Below are 18,507 nucleotides of genomic sequence, written 5' to 3' on the forward strand. Positions count from 1 at the left end.
CAATAAAAGTGAAATACACATGTATGAAATTGTGAAGACCCTTTCTTTTTTGGCACCTGCAATTGAGAGAAAGAACAGCATAACAAAAGAGAAAAGCACATATATGAGATAACAAGTGTGAAGACCTTCTCATTTTTTTGGCACTCGCAATTAAGAATTGAAATAACTTATGGTATGTTGCAAGTGGAAATGTAAACGATTGAAAACTAATCAGTCTGACACTACCTTTCCTCCATGGGCAAGGGAAGTCAAGGGTCGCGGTGGGATCTGAGTCAGTTGACCTCACATTTTACTTCTGATTTGGCAGGAAGTATGCAAACATTGATGGCTTACAAGAGATGCTCGCCGGACAAAGGATGCAAAGGATTCAACTTCTCCCAGAGCCTGTTCGATGTCCAGGTCCGGATGACGAGGAAGTGCTGCAACACAGACAACTGCAATGCTGGTCCAGTCGTTTGTATGCAAACTTCTTACCATTATATCACTGATAGCTCAGTGGGGTATGACCCATACGACCCAAATGCTCTCTTGTTTGACCAATTTGCTTGCATGTTTTATTTGTCTGTGGAATGTCTAAGGCACTGGATGGAGAAACAGGTGTGTATATGGATCAGAGATGGTTTCCCCTCTGTGGCCACGTTTCAAGAAATGGGCTGGGTGGTGAATCACAAAGTCCTCCCCGTCCCTAAATGGTGTCGCAGTCCAGGAAGGTGTGATCCAAGTGCTGGCCCTTAAAGACATACAATGACCCTTTCTGACGCCAATCAGGTAGCACACTCGTTTGAGAGGATTGGTATAACCCTGGGATCTGAATGATCCTTACTACCTTGCTTCTAGACCATGAACACGCTAAAGAAATACAGAGGGGCCAATTCTCAAGACATATGTTGGCCCAGATGCACTCGCCTGCTTTGATCCCTCTTTTTCACATTTACACACATCTGGGGGCATGTTGGTGTAGTTTAAAGCACATCATGTATTCACAAACGGATGAGCAGTACACAAAGCTGCCTGTTCAGACCTGACACACAGGGATCCACAACGGAGGACAGGGCAATTACTGACACGTTTGTGCATTTCATTTAGAAAATCAGTAAGAACTGCTGTTGTCCCACTTCCATTTCTATACCTGTAGGAGGTATAAGCTCCCAGCTCCCTCGTGGGTGCAGGGAGCCCGGTATACATTAGTGTTGGGAGAGTTCTTCCAACAGTAATGTTTACAGGGTGGCTGTCCAGTGCATCTTTGGTGCTACAGCAGTCTCCCTGAGATGTGCAGACCATCTTTGAGTATAATGTGCCCCGCACGGTTCCTAAAGTCTCACAAGAGAACGAAGCACATCCCTGTGCTTTTTTCTTTTTTTTTACTTGTGCCACTTTATGTGAATTGGCCCAGGCATCTCTAATTTCAAAATGCAGAACAGATAATAAGTTGAACTTTAGAATAAGCAGCCAGAAACCTGAATAAGTGGGAAAACAGACAGGATCAGTGCTTCTGGGTCAAAGGGAACCATGTGGGTGTAGGCCTCACCCACCCCATTTACGACGTTGGCATAAAGACGTTCAGAATGGGCAGTGATACGCAGGGTAGGGCTACTGTGAAGCATTGTTTGTTTTTTAAAAAGTACATAACTCTTTGGAATCTTTTTTAACCATTATATTTGCAATCTTTAGTGTTATTATGGTTTTAATGTAATAGATTGCAATTCTATTTTGACTTTTTTCATCCCCGATTTACATTACTTTTACATTTGACTTTCCTTCAATATTGTGCTTATAAAATTACCTTTAATGGAAAAGAAGCAATCGAATAATGGTCAGAAAAATAAATAGATACTGAAATGGAGATTCTTCCCGTGCTTCAAGTTTCCTCTGACGATAAATCCTTTTTTCTTGCCTCCCTTCCTTTCTGCTTCTTTTTTTGGCCGTATCATCCAATCAAAATTGTGTAGGTCTGAAACTTAAGAGTCGAGCATAGATTTTGAATGTTGACAACTGCCCATATGGGTAGTGCCGAAAGGTTGGCCTTTCTGCTCAAGCTATTATTCCTGCCATCCTCCGACAATGCTCGTCTATTGATTGAGTTCAACTTGAAAGAATCCAAATGAAATGATGCCATAATTTATTTAAGGACCATGACGGATTGCACATGTGACACATCAAGCCTGAAATTGTGTGTGAAGCTAGGCCTGTACAGAATTGACTTTCCACCCAGACAGTCTACAGCTTCCTGGATAACTGTGAACATACATAAAGGCTAAAACATAAAAGGGATCAGGGTTTCCTCATCGCTGGGCTCCTTACTACAGCATTACGTTCTGTGGCATAGGTCTCCCTTGATGATACCCCAGGCACTTACCTCCCCCACCCTCTTACTCCAGAGCTCTACCCTCCGATTTCCTTGCCACCATGTCCTGTTCCCCCCTCTACCTACACTTCTGAACTCCCGGGCTCTGATGGGTGAGTCCATTTCCTCTTTGTTTGGAGGGGTGCTTATTGGTGCCTGCCTGGAAGCTCTCCCTGGAACTTCTGTGGGGTCATAGTCCATTGTTTTTCCCAACTGCATAGGTGACACCCCTTGTGACCCCAGATTTTCTTAATTCCTTTATTGTAAAACGTGGGCTCTGGCGCCCTTTACAACAGTATTTAGACCGCAGTAAGGTGACCCGCACCAAACAGAAACTTACATTCACATGCTAAAAGTTGTACCAATTGGTAACTAAGGTTAGAATACATTTCCTGGGAATAATTGCCTCCTAGTCACCTCTGACATCACCCGTTTGTTTCTAATGATGTATCTCCTACCTCACAATTGACCCTACTAAAAAATAATCTTATAGCGATTTGAGATCAAAGGTATGATTGGATGTCCTAAATTGGTTGAAATAAACCAGGATTATATTAGCAGCAATACGATATAAATATTTGAAACTGTATCACCTTGCGTTATCATGCTGAGAGAGAGTTAGTAAAGGATCTGTGAATATGGCTCTGGTAATTAAAAGACGGTATGATATGATATGATATGGCATTTGTAACGCGCCTATACACAAGTGTTTCAAGGCGCGACGAGGCAGGGAGGGGGGAACAGGGGAAGACAGACAACGATCCTACTAGGCCAGGTGTCATTCAGATCCCCCAGTGCAGGGGTAGGGGGAAGGGAGAAAGTGCATGGGGAAGGGGAGGGGAGAAGAGCAGTACAAGGTAAGTAGAATAAAATAAATAAAGGGCCAGCTAGTGGCAAGTGCAAGGTAAGTGCAGACAAGTGCTGGGAATGGGGGCTGTAGGGATACAGAGACAGTCCCGCAGTGCAGGGGTTGCCAGGGAGGCAGTGCAAGTGGAGAGTGGCTGGGCCCAGGACCGGGGTCGGTGAGAGTGGCCCAGTTGCAGATTCGGTGCAGATTCAGCGAAGAATTAGCAGGGGAGAGGGAGAGAGAAAGCAGAAGCAAAGAGGAAGGTTTTGAGGTGCTTCCGGAACTGGAGATGGTTCTCCTCAAGTTTCAGGGAGGCAGGAAGGCCCCTGCCGCGGAGAGAGATCTACCCCCAGCTCGTTGCTTCGAGAAGCGGCTGGCCCTGAGGGAGTTGGAGACGGATGAGCGAAGGGCTCGGGAAGGAAGATATTTAGGAAGAGAGAGTTGAAGGTATTTAGGCCCCAGGCCCCAGAAGGCCCCAGAAGGCCTTGTGGACAATGCAGAGGGTTTTGAACTTTATCCTCGCAGCCACTGGGAGCCAGTGTAGAGACTTCAGTCCTGGAGAGGTACGGTCCCTGGGCTTGAGGCCAAGCACACGTCTCGCAGTTCTGTTCTGGATGAGTTGCAGAGGGCGGAGAGTGGAGGCAGGCAGATTAAGATAGAGGCTGTTACAGTAGTCCAGCTTTGAGAGAACCAGGGCTCGTGAGACAGTTAGCTACTAGGGGAAGGAGAGGAAGGGAAGAATACCTCTGAGGAGGTGCAGCTGGTAGTGTGACTTCTTAGAGACATCAGATATATGAGGAGAGAAGGAGAGTGTGGAGTCGAAGATAACCCCGAGGTTTTTTACCTTGCAGGTAGGAGCAGGAAGAGGGCCAAGAGAGGCTGGCCAGAGAGCTGCAGGGAAGGAGGGAGTGGGTGTGCCGATGAGTAGAATCTCAGTCTTACTGGCATTAAGGCAGAGGTCATTGGCGCACACCATTCCTGGATAGCAGACAGACAGTCAGAGATGAGAGAAGGAGAGGAGGAGGCCGAGGGTAGCCTGAAAATGAGCTGGGTATCGTCCGCATAGCACTGAAAGTTGGGGCAGAGAGCGGCGATGTGGTGGGCAAGGAGTGCCACATACTGGTTGAACAGCCAGGGGGAGAGATTTGATCCCTGGGGGACACCACAGGTGGAGAAAAAGATGTCAGAGAGGAAGGACCCCAGTTGGACCTGGGAGGGTCGATTGGAGAGGAAAGAGGTCAGCCACGCCAGAGCCTGACCAGTGATACCCAGGTTATCACAGAGACGGTTGAGCAGGATGGCATGGTTGACAGTGTCAAAGGCAGAAGAGAGATCGAGCAGAATGAGAACACACGGAGTGTTGGAGTCAAGGTTCAAGAGTAGGTCCTCACGGATGTTCAGGAGAGCAGTTTCCGTGCTTCTGGCAGCTCTGAAGCCAGATTGATGGTCATGAAGACTGCCAACAGATTCAGCATGGAGGTTAAGCTGGGAGATGGCCAGTTTCTCCAGGAGCTTGCCCAGGAAGGGAGTGATGGAGATTGGGCGATAGTTAGCCGGGCAGGAGGGGTCAGAAGAGGGTTTCTTAAGAAGAGGGTGCACAAGGGAGTGCTTAAGGGGGGATGGGAAGACTCCAGAGGCGAAGGAGTGGTTGCAAAAGTCAGCCAGGGCAGGAGCCAGGGAGTCGATGTGATCCTTGATAGTTTTGGAGGAACAGGGGTGAACCTGTTTAGACAAGACTTTCATAGATCGGACTTGTCTGGAACCTCGTCAGCAGAAAAAAGGTGAAAGGCAGAGAAGCAGGGAGGAGGGGTGGCTGCAGAAGGGCCAGAGGAAGAGCCAGGAAGAGCGGGAGGGAGGTGATAGGAGGAGAGTGAGGACAGGATGTCCTGAGTTTTAGAGATGAAGTGAGAGGCCAGTGCAGTGCAGAGGGCCTGGGAGGGGACAGGAGAGGTAGAGACTGCAGCAGGGTTGGCAAGCTCCTTGCAGATTTTCAGCCGAGTTCTTAGATGCTGCAGAGATGCGGGCTTGGATAAGGGCTCTCTTCTTGATGATAACGGAGTGACGGTATTGCCTTTGGAGCAGGCGGCAGGCCAGTTTGTCAGAGGATGAACATGAAGCATGCCATTTCCTCTCTGCCACCCTGCACTTGCGTTTAAGGGTGACAAGCTCCGAGTCATACCAGGAGTTACATTTGGCTTTGGGCTTCAGGCGGATTCTCATGACAGGGGCAAGGATATCAAGAGTATCAGATATAGCAGAGTGGAGCATGGAGAGGGCTGTGTCAGGGTGGGAGTCAGCCGAAGGGGGACGGGGTGTGAGAAGGTGGCAGCGAAAGCCTCAACTGACACGCACTTCATGGGTCAGATGACCGAGAAGGTGGGTGGCAGTGATGAGGGTGGCTTTGCCTGTGGGGTAGGGAGGGTGAGGTGGGAGGATAGGAGAAAGTGATCACTCCAGGAGAGAGGAGTGGAGAGAGGGACGGAGAGGGGAAGGTCAGAAGAGATCAGAGCATCAAGAGTTTGACCTGCAGAATGAGTAGGCCCAGACGGGAGAATAGAGAGTGAGAGAGAGTCGCAGAGGTCACAAAAGAGTCCCGTGGGGGGACAGGAGGCATCCAAGTGGATGTTGAAGTCACCAAGAAAGAGGAGTTGAGTGGTTGAGGACAGGAGTGAGGAGGAGAGGTCATCCCACTCAGAGAGGAAGGAGGAGATTTGACCAATGGCCGATAGATAGTAGCCACGGTAAGGGAATGGCTAGGAGAGAGAGAGGCGGCAGACAAGGCATTCAAAAGAGGAGTAGGTCTGCGTAGGAGTGACAGTGGCAGGAATCCACTCAGGGAAGATAAGGGCTACACCCCCCCTGCACGGTTGGGCCTGGGCACGGAGAGGATCTTGTAACCGTCAGGTAGGAGTGTGTCAAAGCTGGTGACAGAGCTGGCCGTGAACAATGTCTCAGTGAGACCGAGGACGTCAAGGTCCAGTTCCTCAAGAAGGTGACAGATATCAGAAGAATGCTTGATTGCAGAGCGAGAGTTAAGAGTGGCAATGTGGAGAAGGTTGCTATCCTTGAAGGACTTCCGGGGAGGGGTACAGATCAGAGGTACGCCCTGTGGAGGTGTAGTAGAGGGAGGTGAAGAAGGAGCAAGAGAGGGGGCAGGGAGGGAGGGTAGAGGCAAGGTAGCCGAGGACAGAGGAGGGGGGACAGCAGGAGAGGAAAGGAAGTTTATGAGGCATGGGAAGTGTCTATCAACGAGGTGAAGGTTGGCCTGAGGGCCTTGGACCAAGACGGTCCCATTAGCGTTAGACATTAATGATGGCCTTAGAGGAGTGGAAGGAGGCAAAGAGGACATCCCAACGGGTGCCACCATTAATGGGAGAATAGGAGAAAGGAGAGAGCACAGAGACCATATGAAGGGTCCATAGGTCAGGCGAAGGCACGAAAAAGAGGATGTCAGTGAGAGTTTCCTTCGAGCAGGCACTAGTGTAGATGTCAGCGATAGGGAGGCCTGGGTTGGAGACCAGGATGTCCTTTTTAAACTTTTTCCTACCAGATTTAGTGAGGAGAGCAGGATAGTCAATAGAGAAGCAGTTAGAGAAGATAGGCGAGATAGAGAGCACCATGGAGTAGGAGGGAGTGGGGGGGAAGACAGACGATACGACTGCACGCAGGCAGGAAGTGAGCGGGAAGCCCTAGTTTACCAGAGGCCACCTAAGTTTGAGAATCCTGCGAGGGGAGAAAAAACCCTGGTTAACACATTTCAGAACAGTGAGTGCGTATTAGGTACAGAGGCCACCTAAGTTTGAGAATCCTGCGAGGGGAGAAAAAACCCTGGTTTACCACATTTCAGAACAGTGAGTGCGTATTAGGTACAGAGGCCACCTAAGTTTGAGAAACCTGCGAGGGGAGAAAAAACCCTGGTTTACCACATTTCAGAACAGTGAGTGCGTATTAGGTACAGAGGCCACCTAAGTTTGAGAATCCTTCGAGGGGAGAAAAAACCCTGGTTTACCACATTTCAGAACAGTGAGTGCGTATTAGGTACAGAGGACACCTACGTTTGAGAATCCTGCGAGGGGAGAAAAAACCCTGGTTTACACATTTCAGAACAGTGAGTGCGTATTAGGTACAGAGGCAACCTAAGTTTGAGAAACCTGCGAGGGGAGAAAAAACCCTGGTTTACCACATTTCAGAACAGTGAGTGCGTATTAGGTACAGAGGCCACCTACGTTTCAGAATCCTGAGAGGGGAGAAAAAACCCTGGTTTACACATTTCAGAACAGTGAGTGCGTATTAGGTACAGAGGCCACCTAAGTTTGAGAATCCTGCGAGGGTTGAAAAAACCCTGGTTTACCACATTTCAGAACAGTGAGTGTGTATTAGGTACAGAGGCCACCTAAGTTTGAGAAACCTGCGATGGGAGAAAATCCCTGGTTTACCCCATTTCAGAACAGTGAGTGCGTATTAGGTACAGAGGCCACCTAAGTTTGCAGCATCAGCGTGGTACATTCATTAGGACATCATTTTTTCAAAGGTTTAGTTGCATAATCAGAACATCAATCGTTAATTATTGAAAATTTCAGATGAATCAATACATTACGTTCTTCTTGGAACAAAGCGACCAGGAGAGGTAGACGTTTACTTAATATGAATAGAATGGGACTCATTATAAGTTTGCCAGTCCGCTAACAATGGTAAGCTTGCCGTTACCGTTGTTACTGGACCGGCAAACTACGAGTTCTGCTGGCTGGTGCGTTCCCACCCACCAGGTCTGACCTGGTGAGTGTACCGGCACCCGGGAGCAGAGCATGTTGGATGCACCGGCACCATTCGGAATGGTGCCGGTGCATCCGACCTCCCCATTCCCATTGAGCCCTATTGGGCCCTATTGGGCTCAATGGGAATGGGGAGCATTTCATTCTGGCAGACGTCCGCGAATGGGCAAGGCCGTAACGACCCGGTAATTGCCCATTCGCGGGCGACAGAGAATTTCATAAGTTTGGCGGCAGCCTGCCGGTTTTAACGGCAAGGCTACCGCCAAACTTGTAATGAGGCCCAACGTTGCGAGTGTCTATGTTATACCTGAGAAGTAGCTTTATTTTGAGCATATAATAAGGATCACGTTACTAAATGAGAAGTATGTTGGGAAAATCAAGATGACGTGCAAGAGACACAGAGGTTTACTAGTTAGGAAATTTTGAATCCATCATCTATTGTGATTGGACCACGTGTCAGCATGTATTGGTTTGGTTCAGAATAAAATTGAAATGAACACAGGTGTGTAATTAGACTGATGTGCTGTTCATGGGGGTCTGGCAGTTTCACATTGCAGGTGATTGAAGAAGCTTAATAAGGCTTAATACGAGTATTGTGGTTAAGATGATATGATATGATAGGGCATTTATAACGCACTTGTACACAAGTGTGTCTAGGCACGAAGTGAGTGAGTACTTTTTTGGGAAGTTGGGATACAGCACATGAATCTTCATTGTGCTGTAGAGAAGCGGACGTGTATTTCATTGATAGAACCTGCCCCCTCACCTCCGACATTCGGATGAAGAGCAAGAAGACACTGTGCTTGTACCACATCGAATATATGAGAGACGCTATGCACTCAGACAATGTACGGAATGTACCCTCAAACTGAAGTGGTAGCTGGAAATCTACAGACACCGATGGATATTGAAGAGCTGAAAAGGAAATTTGACAGATGCAAAGTGATGTCATAAGGAGAAGACACAATGACACACTGAAACAACATGTGAATGCCAGAAGAATGAAGATGTAACTGAAGAAATGAGAGCAAGCATATATACGAGTAATAAGAAACCATATATACAAAGAAGATGAGTAACTAGATGTGTAGTAAATGTATATAAGCAGAAACAGAAGGTAGATGAGTTATATAGAAGCTTGCTGCAGTAGAAAATATAACACGGGTAAAGCTGCCATGCTGAAAAGATGGATGTCAGCTCTCACTAAAAGTAAGTGAAAAGCTTGAAGGAGAGCGACCAGGGCAGCAGAAGTGACAGACGCTGGAAATACAAATTTGTGCATGAACAAAGAATAACTGTTGGCCAAGGATCAAGGATGCCACAGTAAGAAGCAACTGTAGGGTACATAGGGAGTCAACAAGGATAAGCAATGTACGCAGAACATATTTCTCTTAGATTAAGTAAATGAGTGAACATATGCGAATGCCAAGTATTGAACAATTAAAGATAGAAAGCCTATGTAAGACGAAGCAACCAAGTCTGCAGAGGCCGAAAAGAGTAATGACACCTAGGTTAATTGAATCAAATAGCACTAAATAGAAAAGTGAGATGGACAAAATCATGGTCTCTTCACACGTGGTGCAAGACCAGAAAACAAGGCATGTTCATAAGCTCTAGATGAAGATAACGATGTACCTTAACTCCCTTTAATGTTCCAGAGAAGAGAAAATCCAGCAAGGCCAAGTACAAAGAAGAAGCCTTGGCTGCGGGCTTAATTGATGAGAGATGTTAGACTAATTGGGCAAGTAGGCAGTTGTCTGACATTGTTCTCGGCAGTTTTGTTTTTCTTACGTGCTGTTAACGAGCCGAATGTCCAAGGTTGGGGGAGAATGCCAACCAATCACTATTGATTCACATGCTCGTATATTCCCCATCGTAATCCTCGGTTATTTAAAACTATATATAGGAAAAAGCAATACAGATTGCCTATTCTGCCTGTACAGTTACTCGCTTATGTAGTCTCTCCAACTCACTTTGGTCCTTTATGACGCTAGCCAGTGAGGTGGCAGGGCTTACGTGCCACCCCAGGCAGCCATCTACAGATCTTTCACCGCAGTCTAGCAGGCTATGGGAATCCACATCAGCTTTCTGAGCTTTCTTTAATCGTGAGCAGTTTTTGTAGTTTTATCTTTTCTAGAAAACGATTTCCTGAAAGAGCCCCACTTGCTCAACACATTCTATGTTTTAGAGCGCAAGGTCTCTTTCGCTGTGCCTGAATTCATCGAGAGAAGGACCTCCACAAGGTATCTCATGTCCATGGCAGACCCAGGCATAGGAGGTACTTCCAAGAGGAAGACCTCTCTCTTTAAGGACTGCTTGAAATGCAAAAAGAAGCTTATTTTTGTCAGGGATACACACACAGAGTGCATCTACTGTCTCTAGCCACATGCCATTCATGAATGTCATATTTGTAAAACCTTCACTCAGAAGACCCTCCAAGACAGACACAGAAGGCTCCTCCTCCACTTGGAGAGTAAGGGTGCTTCTTCAGATGAAGAATCTGTGAAGACAGCCCATGCATCATCTCATGGGGCCACTGAGAAGTAAGCTCCTAAAATAAGAGCTTCATCAGTTCAAAGAGGATCGTCACCCACTAAAAGGTCAAGAAAAGGAGTGTCAAGGAGTCTGAGGCAGGCTGCAAGGCATCCAAGAGGCACAATAGCCGGCATCTGGAGGCCATGGGGACCAAAGGTAAGTGGCCCGATCCCAAATCCTCGTCCACGGAGCGGGTGGTAGCCAATCCCTCCTCCGGCACAACTGATGGATGAAAGGCCCCCTCTACGAGACACTCATCCACGAAGGGACACTCCTCTCTACCGACAATGAGACAGTGTCGATGCCTAAGTTGTCCACAGGAGAAGATTCGTCCACGGGGATGTCCCCTTATACGGCATTGAAACAGCTGGTTCTAGAAGATGTATATCACCATTTACCAATTATTGATTGTCAACAGAAGACTATCTGCTTTTCCACACAAAGATGGAATGTTCAGTATGATGTCTTGCCACTTTGTCTCACAACTGCCATAGTATTAATTATTATTATTATTATTATTTTTAATATTATTAATTATTATTATTATTATTTAGAGTATATTTCAGAGTATACAATTTGGCAGCTATTGATCTACAAGCAACCAGGGGAGGGGAAAGTGAGAGGATATTGCAGAGTATCCGGTTTGGTGGGGGGTAGATGGTGTGTGGACCTATATGTTAGGTGTTGCAAAGCAAGTCACTGTGATTGTTGGAATTCTACATCTGTAGGGAATTCATCTGAATCCATGTTCAGGCAATCACTTCATCATTGCCCATTGTAGGAGTGTGGCTGTCGGGGGTACTGCTCGAGTCAGTTGGACATGAAGTCTCAGCTCCACTTTGTCCATAGAATGGATTTTCTGGTTGCATCTCTGGCCAACTAATTGAGCACGGACCTAGCTTTGGAAAGCTGAGATACAAGGGAGAAGGGAGCTAAGAAGGTCAGAGTATAACATTTGGCAGCTATTGATCTACAAGCAACCAGGGGAGGGGAAAGTGAGAGGATATTGCAGAGTATCCGGTTTGGTGGGGGGTAGATGGTGTGTGGACCTATATGTTAGGTGTTGCAAAGCAAGTCACTGTGATTGTTGGAATTCTACATCTGTAGGGAATTCATCTGAATCCATGTTCAGGCAATCACTTCATCATTGCCCATTGTAGGAATGTGGCTGTCGGGGGTACTGCTTGAGTCAGTTGGACATGAAGTCTCAGCTCCACTTTGTCCATAGAATGGATTTTCTGGTTGCATCTCTGGCCACACACTTTGGTCTGCACTCTTTTCATACAAGGCAGTTCTAGAAATTGAGAGACAGTTTACAGTCGTTGTTGTCACAAGGCAACACATATCATGAGTGAGGTTCTGGCTCAAGGTTCAATAAGATATGGTGACAATGTTTTTTTTCTGATTCAATGCAAACGTTTTAATTTAAAGACCCAAGATTTCCGTATGAAAATACATCAGAAGATATCTCCAAATGTGGATTATGACAGAGCAGTGGGAAAATTAATGGTTTTGTATCCTTTGGTCAATGAGGTCTTGACAATCAGAGCCAGTCCAATTGGCTCAGGAGAAACATATAGGGCACAGTTGTCCCATGGACTTAAGGAAAGAATGTGTGTTACCCTCTTACCAGAAAGAGCTTTTTACCATCGTCCAGGCTCTTATGGTGTTTACCCCCTCAATCAAGGGCACACCCATGTTGATTCGCACAAACAATATTGTGGGCATGACCTACATCAACCGCGGGGTGGGGAAAAAAGAAAGATCTGACCAAACTGGTTTTTACTTGTGTGGAAAAGGCCCTACTATCCCTGATTGCAATAAACCCCGAGGGGACTTTTAAAAGAAAGGATAAGTGGGAGTAAGTGGGAGTAAGCATATTATTCTGGAACTTTTCACAGCACTGCAGTGGTTCAAGTTTTTTGTTGCCAGCCGCAAAATCATCTGGCAGGGAACTGAATTCTCTTTCCATTCATTGGTCCAAGATCGGATGTATGCTTGCCTGCCTTTTCCTCAAATACACACGGGGGGGGGGGTCATTCTGAGTATGGTGGTAGTCATGGCGCTACTTGCGCCATGACTGCCTCCCATACCGGTACCGAATCCGGTTTGGTTCAATGGGGACTTACTGGTGTAGTCCGACCTTTGCAGGACTGGTAAGTCCCCATTGAAAATGCCATTCCCCATTTGAGCCCCCATAGGGTTCAATGGGAATGGGGAGTGCGTAAATAACGGGCTCGCGTATGTCAAGTCCATTATTTGCACCCTGGTCCCTTAACCGGTCCCGTCCATAACGCCTGGTCAGACCAGGCGTTACTGGAGGGACCCGCTAAGGGACCTTTTAGTAGGGCGGTAAGGTATTACCGGCATCGGTCTCCTTAACGGTGCCCAGTATCCAATGTAAGGATGGAGGTCTTTTTGACCCAGCAGGTTGTGGTTCCTGGTCTTTGTGGACCTTTCAGTGAGTGAAGTTCTAATTTTAGCCATGAATCCCCACCTATTGCATCCTGTATGCTGTGAGGCTGAAATTGGCCCAGCTCAGTCAATAATCATGGGGTTTGAAAAGCAAGGCTGACAGAACTTAGATCTGAGTTGTGTGACAGCAGAAGCTGTACAAAGAACCTGCAGATCCCTTGTCAATGAGATTTCCATGCATCATTGTCATTCTTCCCAGAAGTGTTGTTTGTGCAATTTTGTGCATCCTTTATATTGTCAGCAATCTACAATTTAGGATTCCTGACCTGTCAGAAGGATTTCAAAGAGCATAAGCTGTTGCTACAGTGAAGGTATTAAGGGGGGTTAATAAGGCGTTTAGATGCCCCTAGGGAGACCTTGAGATGAAAGAGCTGCATTTCGCTCCATTCAAACTCCTGTCGGAGGATGAGTTATACTGGTTGTGCATCACGACATTGTTACTGCGGGAGTCTCTTCTTTGAAGAGTTTGCGGGAAATGGGGCCGTCTGTTTTCGGCTTCTTGCTTCCAGTTATTTTCTAATGCCCTGGTTTCCCACCTGGCCACCTGCTTAAGATTTTTTTATCACTTATGTAAAAGGAAGACTTTCAATTGATCCTGTTGGATGTCGAATGGGCTGGCTTCTCTTATTTAGTTGGATGTTTTGAAAAGACTGAGTCACTTAAAAATAATGATGATATCTGTGCCTCATTTGAACGGAGCAGAAAGGGACTGAAGGAGAATGAGCTGCTCGGAGTCGCTGGATTTGAGTGATGATATCTGCGCTTCAGGATTTGGCAAATGTGCCTTGGCTGCTGTTGGTCCAGGTGCACTCTACTAGAGGTCTGGCAGCATTTGGGGCATAGACATGGGGAGTACCCCTGGACGGCAGGGCAGCAGCGCATGCAGGCCTCAGCACTTCTTTGCTGGTTGGAGTTGATATGGCCACTGAGGGCTCTGAGGGTTGAGAGGGCTTTACTGTGGCGAATCCGGCCAGTGTAGCTTCAGCGCGTGGCTTCACGTATTTCATCACACGGAATAAGGTGCTGCACTTCTGGACTGTTGTAGCTTATATGCCAGGCACATATATTCTTCTTTCTCAAGGAATCATGAAAGTGTGGCAGGACATGTGGGGGAGGAGTATGAGTGAATGCCGAGATGATGCATGTAAACCCCCATGCCTGCCTCCCCACCCTTCCCTCCATGAATGTCGCAACAGCATCATGTGATGCGATTGTATCCAGGAGGACTGGCTGTGGTCTGCCTCTTCTTATTGGTCCCCCTTAAGGGGAGGGACTAAGGGGGGGGCGGCGGGTTCATGCAGGCCCGTTCTTTGGTTTCTTTAGTGTAGACTGTCTTGAGGTAGACGGCGCCTCTTTATAGTGAGTAAACTGATGAGGGGGGAGATTCGGGGTAATAGGGATTACCAGATGTAAACCAGGCGTTTTCCAAAAGTTTGCATTTTGACCTGAATCTAAGATCAATATACCACCCTGAATGACAAATGATGAAGAATCAGATTATCAGGATCATGTGAAGTATATGATTTAATGGTAGATTTTTAAATTAACTAATTGTAATTTAAGAGATGTTTTTTGTATGCTCAAATGTTTTGGACATTTGAAAGATTTGCAAAGCACAACATTTTACTCCAGATTCAGATGAAGGCAACAACGTTTGTTTGTTTTGTTTATTTATATAGCGCTCCAGACCCGGAGGTAAAAGGGCGCTTCCGGACACAGTTACATAGTACATTATATACAGATTACAGTTATACATTATACAGTTTGCAGGTAAAACAGTACAGTTAGAGTATGGGCAGTATCGTCAGACATAGGACAGAGAAGATGGTAAATGCTAGACTGAAAGGACTCGATAGATTTGATGTTAAGTGGTAGGGTGTTCCAAAGTTGGGAGGCAAGGACCGTGAAGCTGGAGCCTCCAGCTCTTTTTAAGGTAAATCTGGGCACTGTTAGGCATAAGGTATTGGAGGATCTAGTAACTCTGGTATCAGGTTTCAGGGTGAATTTGTTGGTGAGTTAAGGTGAGGCTAGCTGGTTTAAGGCTTTGTACGTGAAACAGATGGTTTTTAGGTTGATTTTTTGTTGTATAGAGAGCCATTTGCACGATTTCCTGGTGGTGGAGATGTGCTCTCGCCTGGGGATGTTTAGTGATGCTCTTAGCGCATTATTTTGGAGCACCTGTAGTTTGTTAATTATGGATTAGTTTGCACGTAGGTATAGGCTGTTACTGTTTGTTTTGTTATCTGCAAATTTTCGGTGCCCACTGAAATTGCTGTTAAGCACATTTTTACTATTTCCATTTCGGTTTGAAAAGCACACATTCACTAAACCCCATTTTGTGCGCCAATGAGTGCACACATTATGGATACAACATGCTGGTTTATTTAACAAACAAAATAAAAGGAACTAGGTGAACAATCTAGAGTTCAGCAGTGGTCTGTAGGGGAGATGGTTTGCAATGTTAAGGCTCAGCTACTGCAAGCAGGCGTGGGTAATGGGAAAAGCGAGAAGATAACGGCATGTAGAAACTGAAGCGAAATACAATGCATAACGTTCTACTAAGCCACGATAGCTTACGATGCTGTTGTAATACAGTATTCATTCATCCATGAAAAGGTGCAAATTCCAACATTCCCAAAAAAGCAGAATCCATTATCTCAGAAAGAGATGCACAGTGGGTTTGAATTCACACATGCATCTCAGATGACAAAAACTTTGCACCGTTGCAAGGGCAAAGTTTGCACAGTATTAGCACTAGGGCAAAGTCTGCCCTATTTTTTTTTAAACTAGAACACATTAAAAAACCATTGCACCTCAACAAGTGCAGTTTGAAACATTAAAAGCACCAGAGCAACAATGGCCCTCGTGCAAAAAAGATGCATTTTCACTACAGTTTTGCACCTGTCCAAGGTTTGCCCTAGTGCTATTGCAGAATGGTATTAGCACTAGGGCAAATGTTGTCCTGATGCAAAAATGCAGTGAAAAGGTATCTTTTTTGCACTAGGGCAATTTTTGCCTAGGTGCCTATACCATGCTAAACTGCAATTCTCATGGTACAATAGTTTTCTAATATGTTCCAGTGTTTTTAGAAATAGGGCAAACTTTGCACTGGTGCTAATAACGTGCAACGTTGCAGTTTCTGTAATCTGGCCCCATACCCAATGCAACGTTTACTAAGTGTGCCTCATTGCCTATCGTTCTAGTAACCTACCTGAGAACCACTAACAAGTCAAAATATTATCAAAACATATTCCTTCAATACATGTTTGCTCCAAGCAATGTTTGCCCTATCCCATGACTAGTAAAACATGTTTCCTGTTTCAAAACTACAGTGAGCAAATATACTTTGTGCACTAGGACGACAAATTCTGCCCTAATGCTAATTACACGTGCACATATGTAAAGTTTATGTAATTCGGCTTCAAGGCCGTTTTACAGAAACATTTCACATGTGCAAGTGCAATTTTGCACAGTGTTACACTAGGCAAACATGGTTCTATTGCGAACAATGTATTCATTGTAATACCCTTTTGTCACTATGGCAAGGTTTGCGTTCTGATGCCTGTTCGTCATTAGCACTTCGGCAATCATTCTCCAGGTGCAGATATTAATCGCAAGGATATGTTTTTCGTACTACGTCACAGTGTTTGCCCACCTTGCTCAATTGCCCCTGCATGGTGGAGCGTTTCTCTAATCAGGTCCCAAAAGTAAACGAACTAAGAAAGAAAACGATTTTCCCAATCTCAGATATCATTCCGTTTCTGTTTCAGTACTGCCCAGGAATACCACTGAGAATGGAGTAATATGTCCTGTCTGTTATGCTGAAAACATCACTAACTGTGTGGCAAGCACGACCATGAAGTGCACTGGCCTGGAGACAAAGTGCATGGATTTTGGAGGACAATTACAAATATTCGGTATGTTATCTCAAGTTTATTTGTGGGGTGCACCTATACCGTGCTTTCTTTGAGGGGCGTGCCTTTTCACTTCTCCTTGTCTTTTTCACTGTAAACATTTAACAGGCATCACTTCAAAACAACCCCCACAAAAATAGAACGGTTTAAAATAAGGGAGGCAGAACCAATCACGGCGAAGGAAGGGGTGCATACGCTGGGTCATTTGGCATTAAAAAATGTAATCTTTTTTTTAAAAAAAGTTGAATATGAAGAGCAAATCATTCCAGGCCAATGGTGTAAAGGCATTTGATACCGTCTTTAATGCAGAAAAATCCACATGGAGTCCTTTAATGCAATAAAAAGCCCAGACTGGCACTGTGGCGCGAATGAAAGACTTCCTCTTACACAGTGAAGGGGCCTGATCCACATGGCATGCAGTGGCGGCTGGTGAGTTTGAAAATCGGTGGGCCGTAAATTTCCCCAGGTGAATTTCTGTGCGAGCGAGTGCAGCGCGCGAGCCCACAGCCCCCAAGGGGGGTGCGGTGGGGTTCTCCCCCGTGAAAACTTTGGGAAAATGGCCTCCAAAATGTGCAATTTGCTGTCCAAAAAACCCACCGAAATATGACAAAAAGCATTAGGTTTTACATACTACTGTATGTAAAGTAGGTAAAGTGGCACAGCGAGTAGAGCGCTCGCTTTGACATCCGTGCAGAGCCTGCTGACGCAGGTTCGAATCTCGGCAGGGCCAAACTCAGCCTTTCATCCTTCCGAGGTCGATAAATGAGCACCACACACTGTGGGTAATAATAAGCATCGCTCAGATACCTGAGGGTTTATAGCGCTATATATAAATGCTAAATTATTATTATTACTGGTGGTACATTAGTCTTACGTGTGCAAGTGTGATTGTGTATTTTACAGAAGCTTGTATTGAGAATAGCTGGTACTATGGTGTATGCATAAAAGAAATTCATTATATAGTCAGTAATGATGGAAACATATGTTTGTCGTGCTGTTACTGGCATATGCGTTCATCCTCTTACTAAGGTGGGATTGGTTGGATTTGTTCATGTAAGGTGTTGCTGATGGTCTGTAAAGAGAAAGCGAGAGACTGATCTGAGAAAGGGCAACATAGGCTCAGAGCAGTATTAAAATGGTTTTCAGACATGAAGGAGAGAGTTAACTGCTTGTAACATTGAAGCTGCATCAGAATACTCATTAGTACAATGTGACAAGAAAGTACCAGCAACTACCACCATGTGCCAGTCATCAGTTGTACAACGCCAATATATACATTTCTATAATGTTTTCGTTCTGGGGCTTTAAATGTGCGCTTTGCGGAACTCACATTACAAAATTCATTTGCTGCAGCCCTTCAGGCACCCGATTTTATAAGCACACTGCATGTTCTTCGCTGAAGTCCTGATAAAAAACAGCATTGGCAAAGCCACTGAGGTCCTGTTCAAACACAAGCATTGACTGCCAAAATGTTTGGCTTGTGCATACGTTTTAAGCTTTTGCCAGGCAAAACCCTGGCCTGCATAATTTTTGACATTAGAAATAGCTGCAGCACTTCACAGAAGTCTTCCATCCGGACTGGGCAAGAGGAAGGAGAAGAATATAGGCCACAAGAATCAC

At 45.7% G+C, this 18,507-nt stretch overlaps 1 long non-coding RNA gene across 1 annotated transcript in view; it reads left to right on the forward strand.

Annotated features, from left to right (window-relative positions):
- Window positions 1–335: 335 nt before the first annotated feature.
- LOC138521608 (uncharacterized) overlaps window positions 336–18,507 on the forward strand; it is a 32,815-nt gene continuing 14,643 nt past the window's right edge. The window contains exons 1-2 of the long non-coding RNA XR_011283082.1: window positions 336–457; window positions 16,744–16,890. This is a non-coding gene — a long non-coding RNA (uncharacterized lncRNA). The remainder of the gene's footprint in view (window positions 458–16,743; window positions 16,891–18,507) is intronic.

Source organism: Ambystoma mexicanum, chromosome 1q (assembly GCF_040938575.1).
Source record: "Ambystoma mexicanum isolate Mex_15411 chromosome 1q, UKY_AmexF1_1, whole genome shotgun sequence".
Taxonomy (NCBI): domain Eukaryota; kingdom Metazoa; phylum Chordata; class Amphibia; order Caudata; family Ambystomatidae; genus Ambystoma; species Ambystoma mexicanum.